The 19847-nt window shown below is 30.0% G+C and overlaps 1 pseudogene across 1 annotated transcript in view; it reads left to right on the top strand.

Annotated features, from left to right (window-relative positions):
* The window catches only part of LOC145268746 (ras-related protein Rap1 pseudogene), a 232603-nt pseudogene extending 213203 nt beyond the window's left edge, over nucleotides 1–19400 (top strand). The window contains exon 2 of the transcript XR_013864919.1: nucleotides 18466–19400. The product of XR_013864919.1 is annotated as a ras-related protein Rap1 pseudogene (transcript). The remainder of the gene's footprint in view (nucleotides 1–18465) is intronic.
* Nucleotides 19401–19847: the final 447 nt, after the last annotated feature.

The following is a 19847-nucleotide window of genomic DNA, read 5'->3' as shown; positions in this document are numbered from 1 at the left end:
TAATATGAAAACTAAAAATACAAAAATTATAATATGAATATTACAAAAATGAAAACAATAATATGAAAACTACAAATATGAAAACAATAATATGAAATCAATAATATTAAAACTACCAATATGAAAACAATAATATGAAAACTACAAATATGAAATCAATAATATGAAAACACTAATATAAAAACAATAATATCAAAACAATAATATGAAACTACAAATATGAAAACAATAATATGAAACTACAAATATGAAAAAAAATGAAACTACAACAATGGAAACATAATATAAAAACAATAATATTAAAACAATACTATGAAAACAATAATATGACAACTAATAAATATGAAAACAATAATATAAAAACAATAAAATGAAAACTACAAATATGAAAACAATAATATGAAACTACAACTATGAAAACAATAATATGAAAACCAAAAAAGTGAAAACAATAATATGAAAACTACAAATATGAAAACAATAATATAAAAACAATTATATGAAAACAATGATAATAAAGCTACAAATATGAAAACAATAATATAAAAACGATAATATGAAAACAATAATATGAAAACAATGATATGAAAACAATAATATGAAAACTGTTAATATGAAAACAATAATATGAAAATTACAAATATGAAAACAATGATATTAAAACTACAAATATGAAAACAATGATATTAAAACTACAAATATGAAAACAATGATATCAAAATTACAAATATGAAAACAATGATATTAAAACTACAAATATGAAAACAATAATATGAAAACAATTATATGAAAACAAAATATTAAAACTACAAATATGAAAACAATAATATGAAAACTATAATATTAAAACAACAATATGAATACAATAATATAAAAACAATAATATTAAAACAATAATATGAAACTACAAATATGAAAACAATAATATGAAAACAATAATATGCAAACACGAATATGAAAACAAACAATAATATGAAAACAATAATATGAACACAATAATATGAAAACTGCAAATATGAAAACAAAAATATGAAAATTACAAATATGAAAACCATATTATGAACACTACAAATATGATAACAGTAATATTAACACAATAATATGAAAACTACAAATATGAAATGAATAATATGAAAACAATAATATGAAAACTACAAATATGCAAACTACAAATATGAAAATCACAATTATGAAAGATATCATATGAAAACTAAAAATATGAAAACAATAATATGAAAATTACAAACATGAAAACAAAAATATGAAAACTCCAAATATGAAAACAATAATATGAAAATTACAAATATGAACACCATAATATGAACATTACAAATATGAAAACAATAATATGACAACTAAAAATATGAAAACAATAATATGAAAACTGCAAATATGAAAACAAAATATGAAACTACAACTATGAAAACAATTAAATGACAACTACAAATATGAAAACAATAATATGAAAACTGCAAATATGAAAACAATAATATGAAACTACAACTAGTAAAACAATGATATGAAAACTAAAAATATGAAAATAATATGAAAACAATATGAAAAAAAATATGAAAACAACAAATATGAAAACAATAATATAAATATTACAAATATGAAAACAATAATATGAAAACTAAAAATATTAAAACAATAATATGTAGACAAAATTATGAAACCTATAATATGAAAATTACAAATATGAAAGCAATAATATAAACACTCCAAATATAAAAACAATAATATGAAAACAATAATATGAAAACTACAACTATGAAAACAATAATAGGAAAACAATAATATGAACACAATAATATAAAAAATACAAATATGAAAACAATATGAAAACAATAATATGAAAATAATACTATGAAAACTACAAATATGAAAACAATAATATGAAAATTACAAATATGAAAATAATATTATTAACACTTAAAATATGAAAACAGTAATATTAAAAAATAATATGAAAACAATGAATATGAAAACAATAATATGAAAATTACAAATATGAAAAAAATAATATGAACATTACAAATATGAAAACAATAATATGAAAGCAATAATATGAAAACTACAAATTTGAAAACAATGATATGACAGCTATACATGAAAACTACAAATATGAAAACAATAATATGAAAACAATAATATGAAAGCAACAAATGAAAACTACAAATATGAAAACAATAAAATGAAAACTACAAATATGAAAACAATAATATGAAAAACATGATATGAAAGCTACAAATGAAAACTACAAATATGAAAACAATAATATGAAGACAATAATATGAAAACAATGATATGAAAGCTAAAAATAAAAACGACAAATATGAAAATAATAATATGAAAACAATAATATGAAAACAATAATATGAAAACAATAATATGAAAACAATAATATGAAAGCAATTATATGAAAACAATAATATGAAAACAATAATATGAAAACAACATTATAAAAACAATAATATGAAAGCAAAAATATAAAACAAGTATATGAAAACAATAATATAAAACTATAATATCAAAACAATAACATGAAAACAATAATATGGAAACAATAATACGAAAACAATAATATGAAAACGTTAATATTGAAGCTACAAATATGCAAACAATAATATCAAAACAATAATATGAAAACAATAATATGAAAACAATAATATGAAAACTACAAATATGAAAACAATAATATGAAAAAATAATATGAAAACAATAATATGAAAACAATAATATTTAAACAATAATATGAAAACAATAATATGAAAACTACAAATATGAAAACAATAATATGAATACAATAATATGAAAACAATAATATGAAAACAATAATATTTAAACAATAATATGAAACCAATAATATGAAAACTACAAATATGAAAACAATAATATGAAAACAATTATATTAAAACAATAATATAAAAACTAAAAATATGAAAACAATAATATGAAAACAATAATATGAAAACAATAATATAAAAACTACAAATATGAAAACAATAATATGAAAATTACAAATATTAAAACAATAATATGAAAACAATAATATGAAAACAGTAATATGAAAACTAAAAATATGAAAACAATAATATGAAAACAATAATATGAAAACAATAATATAAAAACTACAAATATGAAAACAATAATATGAAAATTACAAATATGAAAACAATAATATGAAAACAATAATATGAAAACAATAATATAAAAACTACAAATATGAAAACAATAATATTAAAACTACAAATATGAAAACAGTAATATGAAAATAATAATATGAAAACAATAATATAAAAACTACAAATATGAAAACAATAATATGAAAACAATAATATAAAAACTACAAATATGAAAACATCGTTTCTTGTACTGATCATTACCAAAGCATGAAACACTAGTGCCTGTAAGTATAAAAATAATTATTAATATATATATATATATATATATATATATATATATATGCGTTATATATATATATATGTATATTGTTATTATTTTATGTATCTACATAACATTTTATATAAATATTTTCAGTATTTACTTCGACAGTTCTCGATTTGTAAGTGAACATAGGTAGTAAGTTTTGCAAATATATGGCATTTAAGCTATATATAATTTTTCGAGTATCATTTCGTGAGGATCCGTCACGAGGATAATACGCGGAAAATTCTATGTAGCTTAATTGCCATATATATATTCAAAGCATTCTCTCTCTCTCTCTCTCTCTCTCTCTATATATATATATATATATATATATATATATATATATATATATATATATATATACCTTGCTTTTGTTGAGGACACACCGTGATATAATGGGAGGTATCTTCACATGCCTCCCCGCAGTGACTTAATCCACAATACATTGTAGTCTACATTATATTGTAGACGCCCTACTATTGATTTTATAAAAATATTTTTATAAAATGGCTTGCGTTAAAGTTTAAAATGCACAAGTCAAGTACCATGGTTCAATTATGCTTTAAACAGAAACATTCATTTAGAACGCGTCCGTCTCATCAAAACACTAAGCCGGGCCTTCCGCTTGTGTGGTCTACAACTTCTCAAATGCACTCGTGATGTTAAGCTGTATAAAAGTGTTTGATTTTGTCAAAATCGCACTGTTTTTTCGTTTAATTGGATTTTTTCCTCGATTTTTTATACTCACTGGAGGCATTTCCATACAAACCGTATCTAAGATTATTCCCAGACACATAAAGTACACTTGTATAAAATTTTAAACAAATCGGCACAATTATTTCGAAGTCCATAGGGAATGGACTCACAAAGTGCCTTATATCTCTACAATTATATAAATGCAACTTTGTCTATGTGTGAGTCTGTTCCTTATAGACTCCGAAACGGATGAACAAATTTTCTTTAATATTTACAGAACTTTAGGAGTGATCTTAGTTAAGTTTTGTCTCAGAATACCCCCGATAATCACCGATAATCAAAACCGTTATTTTTATTTATCTATGATCGGTAAAGCCATTGTCGTCGCTTAGCAGCAATGATAGAACAACGGGCCGTGAAAATTCTACTGTGCGTAAGTTAATAGCGTGTTTGTTTGTTTGTTTGTTTGTTTGTTTGTTTTTGCATGACGTGGTCTGTAGGTTAAAACTCCGCACGTAAATTTCTTAATTTTTTTTATTAACTGCAAAGAATTTTATAAGATGTGAAAATTTACGTGATCTTTTTTTTTTTTTTTTTTTTTCATGACGAGGTTTGTAGGTTCAAACCCCGTAAATTTCTTAATATTTTTTTTTGTCGTTAACTGGAAAGAAGTTTATATAAAATAATTTTATAAAGAAACGATATTTTCTCTAGAGTGCACTGTACAATAACATATATTTTGGACATAAGTTACTGCATGGAGGCATGTGAAGCGTTCCCCCGGGCGATTTCACGGATTTCGATGACAATAAAAATATAGGAGTGTGAAATGTCCGTTGATCCTCATTCAATCCCGGGCAACGTCGGGTCTCCCTGCTAGTAAGAACGCGATTGTTATTGTTAAGTACTCTAATTAAAATCAAAGTCGGTCAATTACGCTCGCATACGCAGATCATGATTGTATAATAATAAGATCACTCCAGCCATCTTGACATTTATATGAATGGTAATTTCAACTGTATTTCTACCTGTTAACGTTGGCCGTGTGGTTTGTTCCTTGCTAATAGCGTTAGAGATGGCTTCGTGGCCGGGTTCGAATCTTCCGACCGGCTGTAATCGTAACTCCCTGCACTAATGATTCCTGATATATATATATATATATATATATATATATATATATATATATATATATATATATATATATATATATACTAGCAGGGGTGCCCGGCGTTGCTCGGGTGTTTGGAGGTGTATGCTGTGCAAAAAAAGCAAAAAAACAAAAAAAATGGTTAATTTTTTAAAACTTTGACCCCTATTATGACCCCTTAAATCACTTTATTAAGTTAGATCCATGTTCAAGGAACCTATATCTAAAATTTCAAGTGTCTAGACCCAAAATTGTCGGAGGAGTTTGGTAGAGTTCTTAAAGGTCAAATCGTTGAAATTTGACCCCTTAACAGCCAAATTTCTGGCTGAGACATCCGTCACATCGATTTTCCCAAATCTCAGTACCCGGTATTTCAAATTTCGAGTCTATAGACTAAAAATTGACAGAATTATTGCGTAGGGAAATGTACACAGACAGACAGACAGACAGACACGTTCACTTTTATATATATATATATATATATATATATATATATATATATATATATATATATATCCTTACCGACAAAAAAACTTACAAAAAAATATAAGTTATAAAATGAATGTGGAATGCAACGCAACTTCCCTTTAGAAAACGGCCGTTTTTATTTATTTATTTATTTATTTATTTACATAAGCACTGTATATGGCCTTACTAAGTAAAAAGATAAATACGCCATACAGTGTGAAGATTATAAATAAGTTGATGGTAAACTTATGCAATTGTATACTCTGAATGAAAAATAAAAATACTTATTTGTGAATTTGTAAGAGTGTATTTCCCCACATTCATGGTGGTTCATATATAAAAAATATTTATCGCTTTAGTCATATCTTATTAATCTATTGAATGAATATATATATATATATATATATATATATATATATATATATATATATAACTATTTATTTTACTCACATAAAATTAATATACGAAAGCATAGATTTATGCGTAAGCTTTAAGTGTTTACTTCAAAAGTGCTCAATACGTAGGTAGAGCTAGTTAGCATTTTATAACTTACTAACTATATATATATATATATATATATATATACATATATATAAAATTGTATGAGAAATACATATCTTTATATAAATCTGTATTCCTGTGTTTGCTTGTTCACAATGACGTCATGAATGACGCCATATCATTGTGTATATATTAATACATATATATAGTTGCTATGACGTCATACATAATGTCATAGAAGCTGACGTCATGTAGAGAGGTCAAAAATGAAAGATTCCCCGTGCAACGCCGGGCAATCTGCTAGTATTTATATATCACTATCTATCTTCTCGCTTTTCCATCAAACACACACGACGTACGCAACCAGGCATGCCGGGATTTTTGTGTGAATATTTCTGCAAAGATGCAAATTTCTAAGCATTTCTTTTAAATAGATTCGCGCATCATTTCCTGTTTCCTTTTCTTCAAAAGAAAGCTTATTTCATCTAACTCTTCGTCTTTTTCATCTCCTTCATCTCCTTCTTCATCATCATTATCTTTATTATCTCATTTTTTTCATCGTTTTCATCTTCATCTTTCTCTTCGTGTAGTTTTTCTTCGTCATCTTTTTATCAACTTCGCTTTCATCTTCATCCTCTTTTTTCTTTCCATGTTAACTTTCTTTGTCTATTTCTTTCTTTTCATTTTCTTCTTCATCATCATTGCTTCCTCCTCCTTCTCCGGCCCATCTATCGCCTCCCTATCGCTATCTTTTGCTTCTGTTTTTGAATATTTGCTGCGCTTCGAACTAATATATGGGCTCGTTCTGTTTTCCTATTTGTTTTTCTGATTAAAGATGTCGCATATAATGGCGACCGAATCTTAAGAACTGTATAAAAATGCAGAAAACGAATCAAAGAGAAAAAAGGTTGGAATTGGTGACCGCATGAACAAACTTTCCGTAAGAATCCTCGGAAATAAATCTTATTCCAAAGGTGACGCAGGAATTCTCCGATTTGGAAACGCGTCCGATTTATAATCAGTTTGGTCTCAAATCGCAAAGTAGGCTTTTTCGAGCGCCACCATTAATCAAATCTTTCGCAAATTGATCGCTTTTGATTTCATGTTTAGTTGTTTTATGCTTTTGACTATTTTTGAGGGATGTACCTGTATGATGGAGGGTCCCAGGTTGAAAAGTGAATATTAAGATTCTGTATGCTGAAAACTAAACTAAATTAGTGCCCATTCATCTGTAATGATTGGATACACACGGCTGAAAATGATTGCTTTGCGGTTATTGTTGTTTCTGCTGCTACTGCTGTTGTTGTTGTTGTCGTTTGTTTCTTCGATATCTCTATAGTGATAATTCTTTTTAGAAAGACATCGTTTATTTACGAGGGGACCATGTGACGGTCGCCAACGTCCTTAAGTGAAAGTATTAGTCCGTATCGTTAACTAATTAGTCACTGTCCCTTCTCTCTCTCTCTCTCTCTCCCTCTCTCTCTCTCTCTCTCTCTCTCTCTCTCTCTCTCTCTCTCTTGTTCTCTTATTTTATCTCTCTTCACTATCTCTCCCTCTATCCCGCTGTGAAGAAGATAATCTCATCCTGTAATGATGGGATATTAAATACGACATGTTAACCAACGATTGAAAAGTCACACGAACGTTTACATGAAAGACAGAAGAAAAACACGTTTCGGGTGACTTTTCTTCAGTTTGCTGTGTCATCCACTATTAAAAGTTCAACAAATGGAAGAAAAATCCATATATTATCAGGACAAAAACAGAAAACTTCAACTGGACAAATGTGGACGTCACACGCGACATGCTTTAGCCAACTATAATCACTTGAAATAAGCTTCTCGTATTACACAAACAACGAGTGCAAGAGACATCATCCTCCTCCTCCTCCTCCTCCTCCTATATTACTTTTGCTTTACTTGGGGGTCACCGCTCATCAATTCTAGGATAAGGGTTGGTTAGATGGTGACACCGTGATCATCAGTCATGGTGGAACTTGAGTAGTGTTTAATTTTATAGGAATATGACTCGACAAGAATCTATTTACATTAAACTTGAAAACAGCCATGTTATAGTTGGTTGGGAAGTAGTCCTACGATATTGTGTTCCACAGAAGGACAGTTGAACCTACAGACAACGCTTGAGGCCCGCTGCCCCAAGAAACTCTGTTCATGGAATTTTCGTTTAGTTTTAAGCACAGATAGAGAAGTAGGGAAATTGTTGACTGTTGTTGTAGCTAGGCGAGTGTTACAAATTATTACAGGGGGTATAAATTGAAGCTCAGTCGAGCTTCCATAAAAGTAACGATAGAGCAAAGATAGACTGGAAACGTTTCTTCTGTGAGAAAGAGAAAGTAGCGAGCTGAAAAGGTATTCGCATACTAGATTTCGAAGACGGTTCTGTATCTTGTCAAGACAACAAGAAAGAGTATTCTGAGGTGTCCCCTCCCAGATGGTCCAGCAAGACGTTCTTTGTACAAGTAGTGATTTTTATAGAGTCTAGTTTGTTTGTTTTTTGTTTTTCTCCCATAATAGTTTGTAATGCATATCAGGATGAGCTGTAATTACCCGTGTCACCTCTGTAAGAACCTAAAAGTACGAATTGATCTCGTCTCTGTGCCACGCACATACTCCCACGACGCACCTCTTCCCGCAATGCAACCATATATCTATTCTACTAAACCAGTAATGAAACTCGCCACCACCTCAACCTGGCGTTCATGCCAGTCTTGCATGGAAAACACTTTTATACACTTATCTCTGATACAGTCTCTTGAGCAGTCAACATTTTAATCATTATAATTAAAATAATACCTTGCTCTCTTGGTACGAGAACCGGTGTGCTAACGCGATTATGCCGTACATATATATAATCATCCACATACAGTACTGTTTATATAGGCAACTACTTCAAGTCAGGATCGAAACTCGACCGCCCAAACGACAGCCAAGGCTTCTCATCATTAGGCGAAAAAGATCACAATGTAATTCAATTTTGATTTTTGTTTACAGTATACTCGTTTGATCTTTTCCATCTGCAATATTTCAGTTTCTCACATCCTGGCTAAGTTTTTGTTGTCAGTTCAATCAAAACCCTAAAAAATTAAACGCTTGAGGCCTGCTGCCCCTAATATGCAATGCATCCTGTTTATATGATGAATTTCTATACAAATATCATTCAACTTAATAATGTATTCTGATATAGCTGTCGTATCTATTAATATCTGACACTATGATCGTAAACTACAACCGATGATGAGGCTCAACTTAAGGAGCTTTGGGGGGTCACTCGTTAGTTCCCATTGCTTCCACTTCTATACTGTGTGATATTGCTTATTAGAGTCCTAGCGATGGATTAAATAAAGTCTATCACTCATAAACAATTAAAAAAAACACGCCTACAAAACAAACTCATCTAGAAAGTCATGTTATAGTTTTAAAAATTTGTGAAGACAGTTGAGATATCTTGAATACATTTAGATTCTTTTCTTTATTGATATTTATTTTAAACTTATTGAATACAGTGCTATATGGACATCATTTGTTGCACAAAACACATCAAGACGGTTTATATATATATATATATATATATATATATGTATATATATATATATATATATATATATAAAGTATCCATCTTTCTGACAACAGCGCCATTGCTAAACACCCTTACTAACCAATATTCTTATCCCGCTTCCGATTTCGAAAACTTTTAACGAACAACACATCTCTTCAACATAACACTAACAAGCATACACTTCATAGACTAGAAGTTTTACTAATTTAAGCTAAGAAACCAAATTTTGAAAAACTAAATTTCAGTAACAGTGATCACATTCTTTAATGGCTTTAAAAGTGACGTCAGACCGAGATATTTCCCCACGGAAGTATTAACTCTCAGAGTTTTTATAATTATTGGAAGAGTCCATTAAAAATGAATGGGTAAGGCCGCATAAAACCCGTTTGCCAAACATTTACTCCGTAAAAGATACTTTTGGGGTCGATTTTTAAAGAATCCATGAACTCCCTTTTCCTTCTCCAACGGCGGCGTTCTGGCACTGATTGGTTGGGTTCGATGTTGAAAGTGTCATATATCGTCTCAATGACCTCTTCTGCTTCGTGAGGTGCATAGTTTGGATAATCTAACAGGCGCTTTCTTATTTGATCAAGGTGTTTTTATGCATGAATTTAGGACCTTGAATAATGTACACCATATTTCTTCTTTTTTTTTTGTCTATTGTGTCCAGTTCTCGGGAAGACGTGTTATTTTGTAAGTTTTCTAGAAAATTGTTTCTCCTGGATAATAGTTTCTCCTGGATAATAGTTTCTCCTGGATAATAGTTTCTCATGCACAATAGAGTTTTTTTTTTCAATTTTGTTTACTTTCGCAACAGTTTTTCAAGGCACTTATTCGCTGAAATATTGTCTTCACTGGGAATAATGCTGATGGTGTGTTAGAATTAGGTGTGATCCTATAGAACTTTAGAAACTATTGCAGTGCCGTTTCCGTAATGTGCCGCGTACTTCTTTTGAGTGCTAATTTTAAAGAGTCAACAAAGCGTTCCGCCTGCTTATTTGGTTGCGGATGGTACTTGTGATTCGGGACATGATTAATATGGAAAGTTTCACAGAACTCCTTGAAGTTCGTGGACATAACTTGAGTCCGTTGTCATTTATTAAGCAGTTGACAACTTCAAACCAGGCAAATAATTCATGGGAGAAATTAATAACTACCACTGTATTGGGTCACTTACATCAGAGAACTTCTGGCCATTTTGTGTAGCTGCCTACCACAATCAGATAATACCGATCCTCCAGTGGCCCTGTAAATTCTATTTGCAGGACCACTATTATATGCAAATAGATCAAGGTTGGTTTGTTTGGAGTCATGACTTAAAAGTAGTTGTTGGTGCCTTTATCGTCAAAGCACAACTCTTGTATGACTCGACCATGTTCATCAGTCAGTCTACATAACCATGCATGAGTCTCGTCATTCTCTTTATTCCTGGGTGTCGCATATGAGAACTTTTTTTTGTAATACTTTTGGCATGACGACCCTATCTATATATAATATTGTTCTCTATGTATAATATTATTCTGATGAATTCGTCTCTTTATGTTTTGCGGGAGATTTCTGGTAGCATATTTTTACAAAGGAGTTGCCACTTATCAAGGTCCAGAGGCCACTCGAGGATAAAGATTAATGAGTGTACAGTAGTCAATGGAACAATATCGTAGTAATCGTTAGTAGTGGAAATTTGGTCAATTAAAATTACTATCAAAAGCTTGTTTAAGACAACCATATTGTAGTCAGCTGGCAAGCAAGGAAACGGAAGAATGTTCCACAGGCGTGCAGTTGTAAGGAAGAAATTTTGTTCATGGAATCTACGTTTAGGTTTAGGCCTAGATAAAGAGTGGGGGAAATTATTGATAGTGATTTCAGCTAGACTAGTGTTTCCCGTGAAAGTTTGGCGAGGGAGAGGGCCATAGATTGGAGCTCAGACGAATACTTGCAATAAAAATAATGATAAAGCAGAGACAGGCTCGCAACGTCTCTTCTGTGGAGGAGAGGTGCAGGGAAGAGAAAAGTCGGTTTTGAAGGATAAGGTGGTTTTAGCAGCTTCTTCTCAGCTGTGGCTGTTATACAGTAGAAGATTGCATCAGTAGTAAGGTATTTACTAGAGCGGTAGAAGGATCCCACAATTTTTCCAGCAACCTTGCCAACGAATTTGATGTACATGTTCCATCTAAGATCAGGAGTAAAAGTCAGACGCAGACGTCACTAAGGTAGTCACATTTTAAAAAAATCAATTAAAAACTAAGGTATTCACATTTTAAAATATCAATTTAAAACTAAGGTATTCACATTAAAAAAATCAATTAAAAACTAAAGTATTAACATTAAAAAAAACGATTTAAAAACTAAGGTATTCACATTAAAAAATAAATTTAAAAACTAACGTATTCACATTAAAAAAATCAATTAAAAAACTAAGGTATTCACATAAAAAAATTAAAAACTAAGGTATACACATTTAAAAAAAATCGATTTAAAAACTAAAGTATTCACATCAAAAAAAAATAATTTGAAAACTAAAGTAGTTACATTAAAAAAAATCGATTTAAAATCTTAGGTATTCACATTAAAACAATCAATTTAAAAAGTAAGGTATTCGCATTAAAAAAATCAATAAAAAAAATAAGGTAATCACATTAAAAAAAATCAATTTAAACACTAAGGTATTCGCATAAAAATCAATTAAAAACTAAGGTATTCACATTTTAAAAAATCAATTAAAAACTAAGGTATTCACATTTAAAAAAAATCAATTAAAAACTAAGACAATTAAACGTTAAAGCATGCAAATTAAATTTTAAAAAATGCATCAAGGCGATCAATTTAAAAAATGCATCAAGGCGATCAATTTAAAATCAAGTTTTCAATTTTATAAACAATGTTTCTTTTTGCAAACGCTCATGATGAAAGGAGTAAAGAAAGACATAAAAATATAAGTTATTTGGTTCTCACTGCAAGAACTTAGACACCAGGGTTGGAATTGGGATTGAGAAGTCAGCGCCCCCCGAGAAGGGGTATTCTGACCTGCAAAATATGCCTGGGCAGCCCCATTAGCATTTCAGGGTGAAGGCGCCTCAGGTGATTAGCAATCAACTAACCTAAACTTAAAGAGAGAAGGCAAAGCCTTGGAGGGTGAACCTCCTAGAACTGCACAGAACTTAACGACCGCAAAACCAACAGGGACCGGATCGTTACATGAATGCTCTAAAGCCCGAGCATAAAAAATCCTTAGCCGCTGTGCAATACGACAAGATTACTTGATGCGAAACGATGTATTATCGAAGCTGCTTAAAATGGTTGCAATGGAAATATAGTAAGAAAATGGGTTGTCGAGGCTGAAAAAAGGCATCGAAATGAAGCTACGAGGAGGAGCCAAAAGCGAATTTTTAAATATTTTGCCTTATCACAAGGATTATTTAATAAAACTGTTAGAGGATAATTGCCAAATTATCTTGTAAATATTTATCTGTAAAATTACGGAACCAACCAAATCCTGAAATATCAATAAATGTATCTCAATCAAACATCTTGGTGGAGTTTGTTTCACACTAAAATTGTTATAGACATGTGTGTTGGTGTGAACGCACCTGGTAATAAATTTAAAAGGAAGATTTTTTAGAAAAACTTTTACATTTTGCTTCATATCATAAAATTATTATCAAGATGAAAGTAATCTAAATATGTTCTGTAGAAAATTGGAAGGTAAATCTCTAACGTGTTTAACGATGCAGAATATCACGACCCAATTTGAAGAACCAAATGTACATTATGTTGCACGGCAGTAAAGGTTTTGCCTATTATGAAAGATATGTGAAGGCTGCACTAAAAAATGATGATTTTATATTTTATTCATTAATGGCACGAACACTTGAACATTTGGCTAAGACAGTGAATTTAAATGAAGTGGTGGTTGTCATAGATAATGCTCCATCTCATTCTTCTCTAGAAAATTCTTTGCTCACAAATCTTGAAGTTGTTACAATTCTTCGGTTGAGGCTATATAATACACTATTATCTCCAATAGAGTTTGTTTTTTGTTTTTTGTTTGTTTGTTTTGGGGGGGTCCTTAAAGTAAAGATCAAAAGAGATAATGTCAGAAAGGTTAGTTGACGTATTGACAGATCCTCATATTGGACTAACAAAGTTCCAATATCAGTTGAATCACGTAAAAGAAGCTAGCAGTAACACTGGCGGATCATCTGTTCCATGCGCTGTGGTATTTTCAGCATGTTCAAAGACAATATGCAGCTGTAATTGCCGAAGAAGGTGTGTTGTGTGGAGAATGATTATAAAAACAAATATTTATTATTGGGGGGGTCATAATTATTTGGTTATTTGATATTAAAATAACTCTGTATCCTGTCCAATTGCCCATTGAACTGGCGAAAATTTATGGAAATATATGAAAATAACTTTTTAATGGATAAAATATTATTTTTATTTATGTAAATGTAAACATTATATACGAAAATTTATATATATATATATATATATATATATATATATATATAAGTAAATGTAAATATATATGAATAATTCAATATATAAACATTTATAACAATTCTTATTTGTGAAATACACAAATTTTGTCAACAAAACTCCTTATTTTTAAATTGAATGCATTATTTTTGTATTTAAATTCGTTAGTTTTGAAATTGATTGCCTTAGTCGGATATGTACCTGAAGTTGTGAGGTTCGCATTGCTGAGGTTTCAAAAGGAACTTGTAACAATATGAAAAGTGAAGTAGTTTAAACATAATTATGAATTAAATTTTTTAAAATAAACAAATAAACTGTTCTAAAAAACACTTGAAAGTTTAAACATTTTTTTTAATGAGAAAAAAATCATTCGATTTTTTTCATCATTTCAAATTTTTTATTTTATAATTGATTTAATTTTAATGATTAATTTTCTAATTTCTAATTTTATTTTTATGATCTTATTAATTTCGGATCGAAGAAGATCCATCGTTAGAGAAGGAATGGCCCTTCTTTTGTTGTTCTTTTTTGTTTTGTTTTGTTTTTTTGTTTTGTTTTTTGTAAGTTAAATATTCACCTTTTTGTGTTGGCATTTCGAGGAGTGTTAGTTGCACGTGGAGAGAACTCTTCCGTGTGAGTTTTTTATGCGCGTGGTATAATGATAAATATTTACGATAAGCAAATTATGTTTACAATAAACAAAAGTGATAAAGATGGAAGTAGGTTGAAATAATAATTTAGTTAAATAATAATATAGTTAAATAATAATATAGTTAAATAATAATATAGTTAAATAATAACATAATTAAATAATAATATAGTTAAATAATGGAAAATTTACGATGATAAAAATAGGACAATAAACTAAAGTTGACCTTTTAACATGTAACAAGCAGCAAAGTTCCACCCCTACATCGTAGAAATCCCGAGATGTAAGAAAGCCTTCTACTCTAATAGTCCCCCCCCCTAGAATGCTAGACTTTGGAATTCCATTCCGGATTCTTGATTTCCCAACTGTACTGAAATACAGAAGTTCAAGTGTAATATAAACATAAAAACTTGCTGCTCAACTCCCTACATAGTATCCCTGCAATTTATGTTCATAGTAGTAATCCACTTCAACAAAGTTGCACTGTTCCTTGCTTGAGGTGAAAATGTAATTTTAAAAAAAGTTACGTGATCAGGTTCGAAGATATTTTGATTAAAAATAGGTTGATGATCACATCGATGAGTTGAGTTTCCGGCTACCGGGGAGATCCGATCGGCGATAGACTATGACAACTTACGTCCTAAGAAGCTAAAATGGGCTTTACAGCCAAGATATAGTGACTCCGAACGAATGCAGGCGAGAAAATAAAGTTAAGCTGAAATAAAAAAAAAGTTGTTTTAGTGTTATTTCATAGCAAGTACCAAACAATCGATGACTGGAAGGAACACTAAACTGTAAAATAAAGTATGTTCATTTCGTCTGCATGCTACGCAACCCCATATCAGTTCGTTTGGTTAATTTAACTGTTTAGTCCGGTTATACGTCACACCTACACACACGCATTAACAATGAATCTATTTTATACATGCATTTAAGAGACACGTTTTTGATGTCTGTATATACACTTCTAATAACTAAGACGACACAGCGTGTATAGATACACATTCGTGTGGGATGAGTGTTGATATGCCGTATATAACATGCAGATTTTGTAAGGCGTTTGTATGGCTGTAACATGTTCTTATTTTATTCGTAAAGGGCTGACATACATTATATAACATGTTCATATTTTATTTGTAAAGGGCTGACATATATTATATAACATGTTCCTATTTTATTTGTAAAGGGCTGACATACATTATATAACATGTTCATATTTTATTTGTAAAGGGCTGACATATATTATATTACATGTTCTTATTTTATTCGTAAAGGGCTGACATACATTATATAACATGTTCATATTTTATTTGTAAAGGGCTGACATATATTATATAACATGTTCCTATTTTATTTGTAAAGGGCTGACATACATTATATAACATGTTCATATTTTATTTGTAAAGGGCTGACATACATTATATAACATGTTCATATTTTATTTGTAAAGGGCTAACATACATTATATAACATGTTCATATTTTATTTGTAAAGGGCTGACATACATTATATAACATGTTCATATTTTATTTGTAAAGGGCTGACATATATTATATAACATGTTCCTATTTTATTTGTAAAGGGCTGACATACATTATATAACATGTTCATATTTTATTTGTAAAGGGCTGACATACATTATATAACATGTTCATATTTTATTTGTAAAGGGCTAACATACATTATATAACATGTTCATATTTTATTTGTAAAGGGCTGACATATATTATATAACATGTTCCTATTTTATTTGTAAAGGGCTGACATACATTATATAACATGTTCCTATTTTATTTGTAAAGGGCCGACATATATTATATAACATGTTCCTATTTTATTTGTAAAGGGCTGACATACATTATATAACATGTTCCTATTTTATTTGTAAAGGGCTGACATATATTATATAACATGTTCCTATTTTATTTGTAAAGGGCTGACATACATTATATAACATGTTCCTATTTTATTTGTAAAGGGCTAACATACATTATATAACATGTCCATATTTTATTTGTAATGGGCTGACATACATTATATAACATGTTCCTATTTTATTTGTAAAGGGCTAACATACATTATATAACATGTTCATATTTTATTTGTAAAGGGCTGACATACATTATATAACATGTTCCTATTTTATTTGTAAAGGGCTGACATACATTATATAACATGTTCATATTGTATTTGTAAAGGGCTGACATACATTATATAACATGTTCATATTTTATTTGTAAAAGGCTGACATACATTATATAACATGTTCATATTGTATTTGTAAAGGGCTGACATACATTATATTACATGTTCATATTTTATTTGTAAAGGGCTGACATACATTATATAACATGTTCCTATTTTATTTGTAAAGGGCTGACATACATTATATAACATGTTCATAATTTATTTGTAAAGGGCCGACATACATTATATAACATGTTCCTATTTTATTTGTAAAAGGCTGACATACATTATATAACATGTTCATATTGTATTTGTAAAAGGCTGACATACATTATATAACATGTTCATATTTTATTTGTAAAGGGCTGCCATACATTATATAACATGTTCATATTTTATTTGTAAAGGATTGACATACATTATATAACATGTTCCTATTTTATTTGTAAAGGGCTGACATACATTATATAACACGTTCCTATTTTATTTGTAAAGGGCTGACATACATTATATAACATGTTCCTATTTTATTTGTAAAGGGCTGACATACATTATATAACATGTTCATATTTTATTTGTAAAGGGCTGACATACATTATATAACATGTTCTTATTTTTTTAAAGGGCTGACATACATTATATAACATGTTCATATTTTATTTGTAAAGGGCTGACATGCATTATATAACATGTTCCTATTTTATTTTTGTAAAGGGCCGAAATACATTATATAGTATGTTCTTATTTTATTTGTAAAGGGCTGACATACATTATATAACATGTTCCTATTTTATTTGTAAAGGGCTGACATACATTATATAACATGTTGATATTTTATTTGTAAAGGGCTGACATACATTATATAACATGTTCCTATTTTATTTGTAAAGGGCTGACATACATTATATAACATGTTCATATTTTATTTGTAAGGGGCTGACATACATTATATAACATGTTCATATTTTATTTGTAAAGGGCTGACATATATTATATAACATGTTCATATTTTATTTGTAAAGGGCTGACATACATTATATAACATGTTCATATTTTAAATACATTTAAAAGAGACACAAATGGTACATACTCCCTGTGTTACATGTTTGTATGTGATGCGGACGTTTAAAGAAATGTCGATCGCTATATAACATGAATTGCATTGCCTTCTATAAAGTTAAATTTCCTTTTTATATATATATATATATATATATATATATATATATATATATATATATATATTGTCGACTTGAAATTTTATTGTTTAAAAAAATGTTTACCAACAAACTACTTATCTTAATCTTCTCATCGTTATTTTTTCTCTCTTTTTCAGTTTTCATCCACGTTTCCAAAACGGCGCTGTTTGCTGGTCTCCCTCGGATCGGTGGTTCAGTCCACCGGCCGATTACCAAAATTGAGAGTCAATCCTCACGGGAGGATCCTGATGAGGAGGAAGATGAGGAATTTGACTTATCCCCTATAGAATCACCGAACCCGGCTTTGATTGCACACCGACGTGGCAGTCTTCAGCTGTCCTGCCAAGAACCGGACTCCCCTGACTATCGAGTTGTCATCATGGGGGCTGCTCGGGTCGGCAAGACGTGTATTGTATCGCAATTTCTCCATGACAGGTACGTAACCGACTACCAGGAAACAATTGAGGAGCTGCATCGAGGCGAGTTTGTCATGGACGGCACTCGGATCATCCTAGACATTCTTGACACTTCCGGTGCCTTTCAGTTTCCGGCAATGCGCAAACTGGCAATTTCAACAAGCGACGCATTCGTGTTAGTGTTCTCTGTTGAAAGCGAGGAATCGTTTAATGAGATGAAGCGGATGCGAGATATTATTCTGGAGGAGCGGGAATCGTGGGATGTTCCGATTGTCATTGTTGGGAATAAGTGTGACGTCGAGGAAAAAATACGGATTATCGAAAAGGAAACGGCCGAAGCTTTGGTTGCTGTCGAATGGGGGCATGGCTATGTGGAAACTTCGGCCAAAGAGAAGATTAATATTGAAGATATATTCAAAGAACTGGTGTGCCAGGCGAAGGTGCAACAATACCGACGAATGCCGTCATACCGGAGAGGGCGCAAGTCAATGCCGGAAATTTCGCTAATGAACACCATCACTAAAAGGAAAAAGCGACACAGCTGTAACATTTCATGAAGACAAAAGGTTTGCAACAAGAATTAAAAGAAACGTGAGCGGCAAAAATGTGTGAACATCAAAAAACAGCGAACATTAAAAGCCGTGAACATCAAAAAACAGTGAATGTAGAAAAAAAAAACGAGCATAAAAACCGTGAACATCAAAAAAAAAAATGAGAACCTAAAACAAAACTCCACTTATGTCCATAATGAATGAATTTTCATTTATTCCATTTTTATTTTTATTTGTTTTTGTTTGTTTATGGTTCACGGAATTTTATTAAGAAAAAAAAATGTTCAAATTTAAAAAAAAAATGCAAATAAAAAATATTAAAACAGCAATAATGAAAAAGGTTACTTTCAAATAAACATACGTATACACACGCATAAATGTATGTGTACACACTTATACGTACACATATATACATATATGCACACACATATATGTATACACTAACATATACATAAGTGTACGCACTAACATATGCATATATGTATACACATATACATATGAATTTAATTATACGTTATGCATCTATGAATGTAATGATGGCATATAATAGTG

Source organism: Euprymna scolopes, chromosome 44 (genome assembly GCF_053919585.1).
Source record: "Euprymna scolopes isolate OS-2025 chromosome 44, ASM5391958v1, whole genome shotgun sequence".
NCBI classification, from domain to species: Eukaryota; Metazoa; Mollusca; class Cephalopoda; order Sepiida; family Sepiolidae; genus Euprymna; species Euprymna scolopes.
The sequence above is the reverse complement of the archived record's forward strand: the minus strand, read 5'-3'. Positions and strand labels throughout refer to the sequence as shown.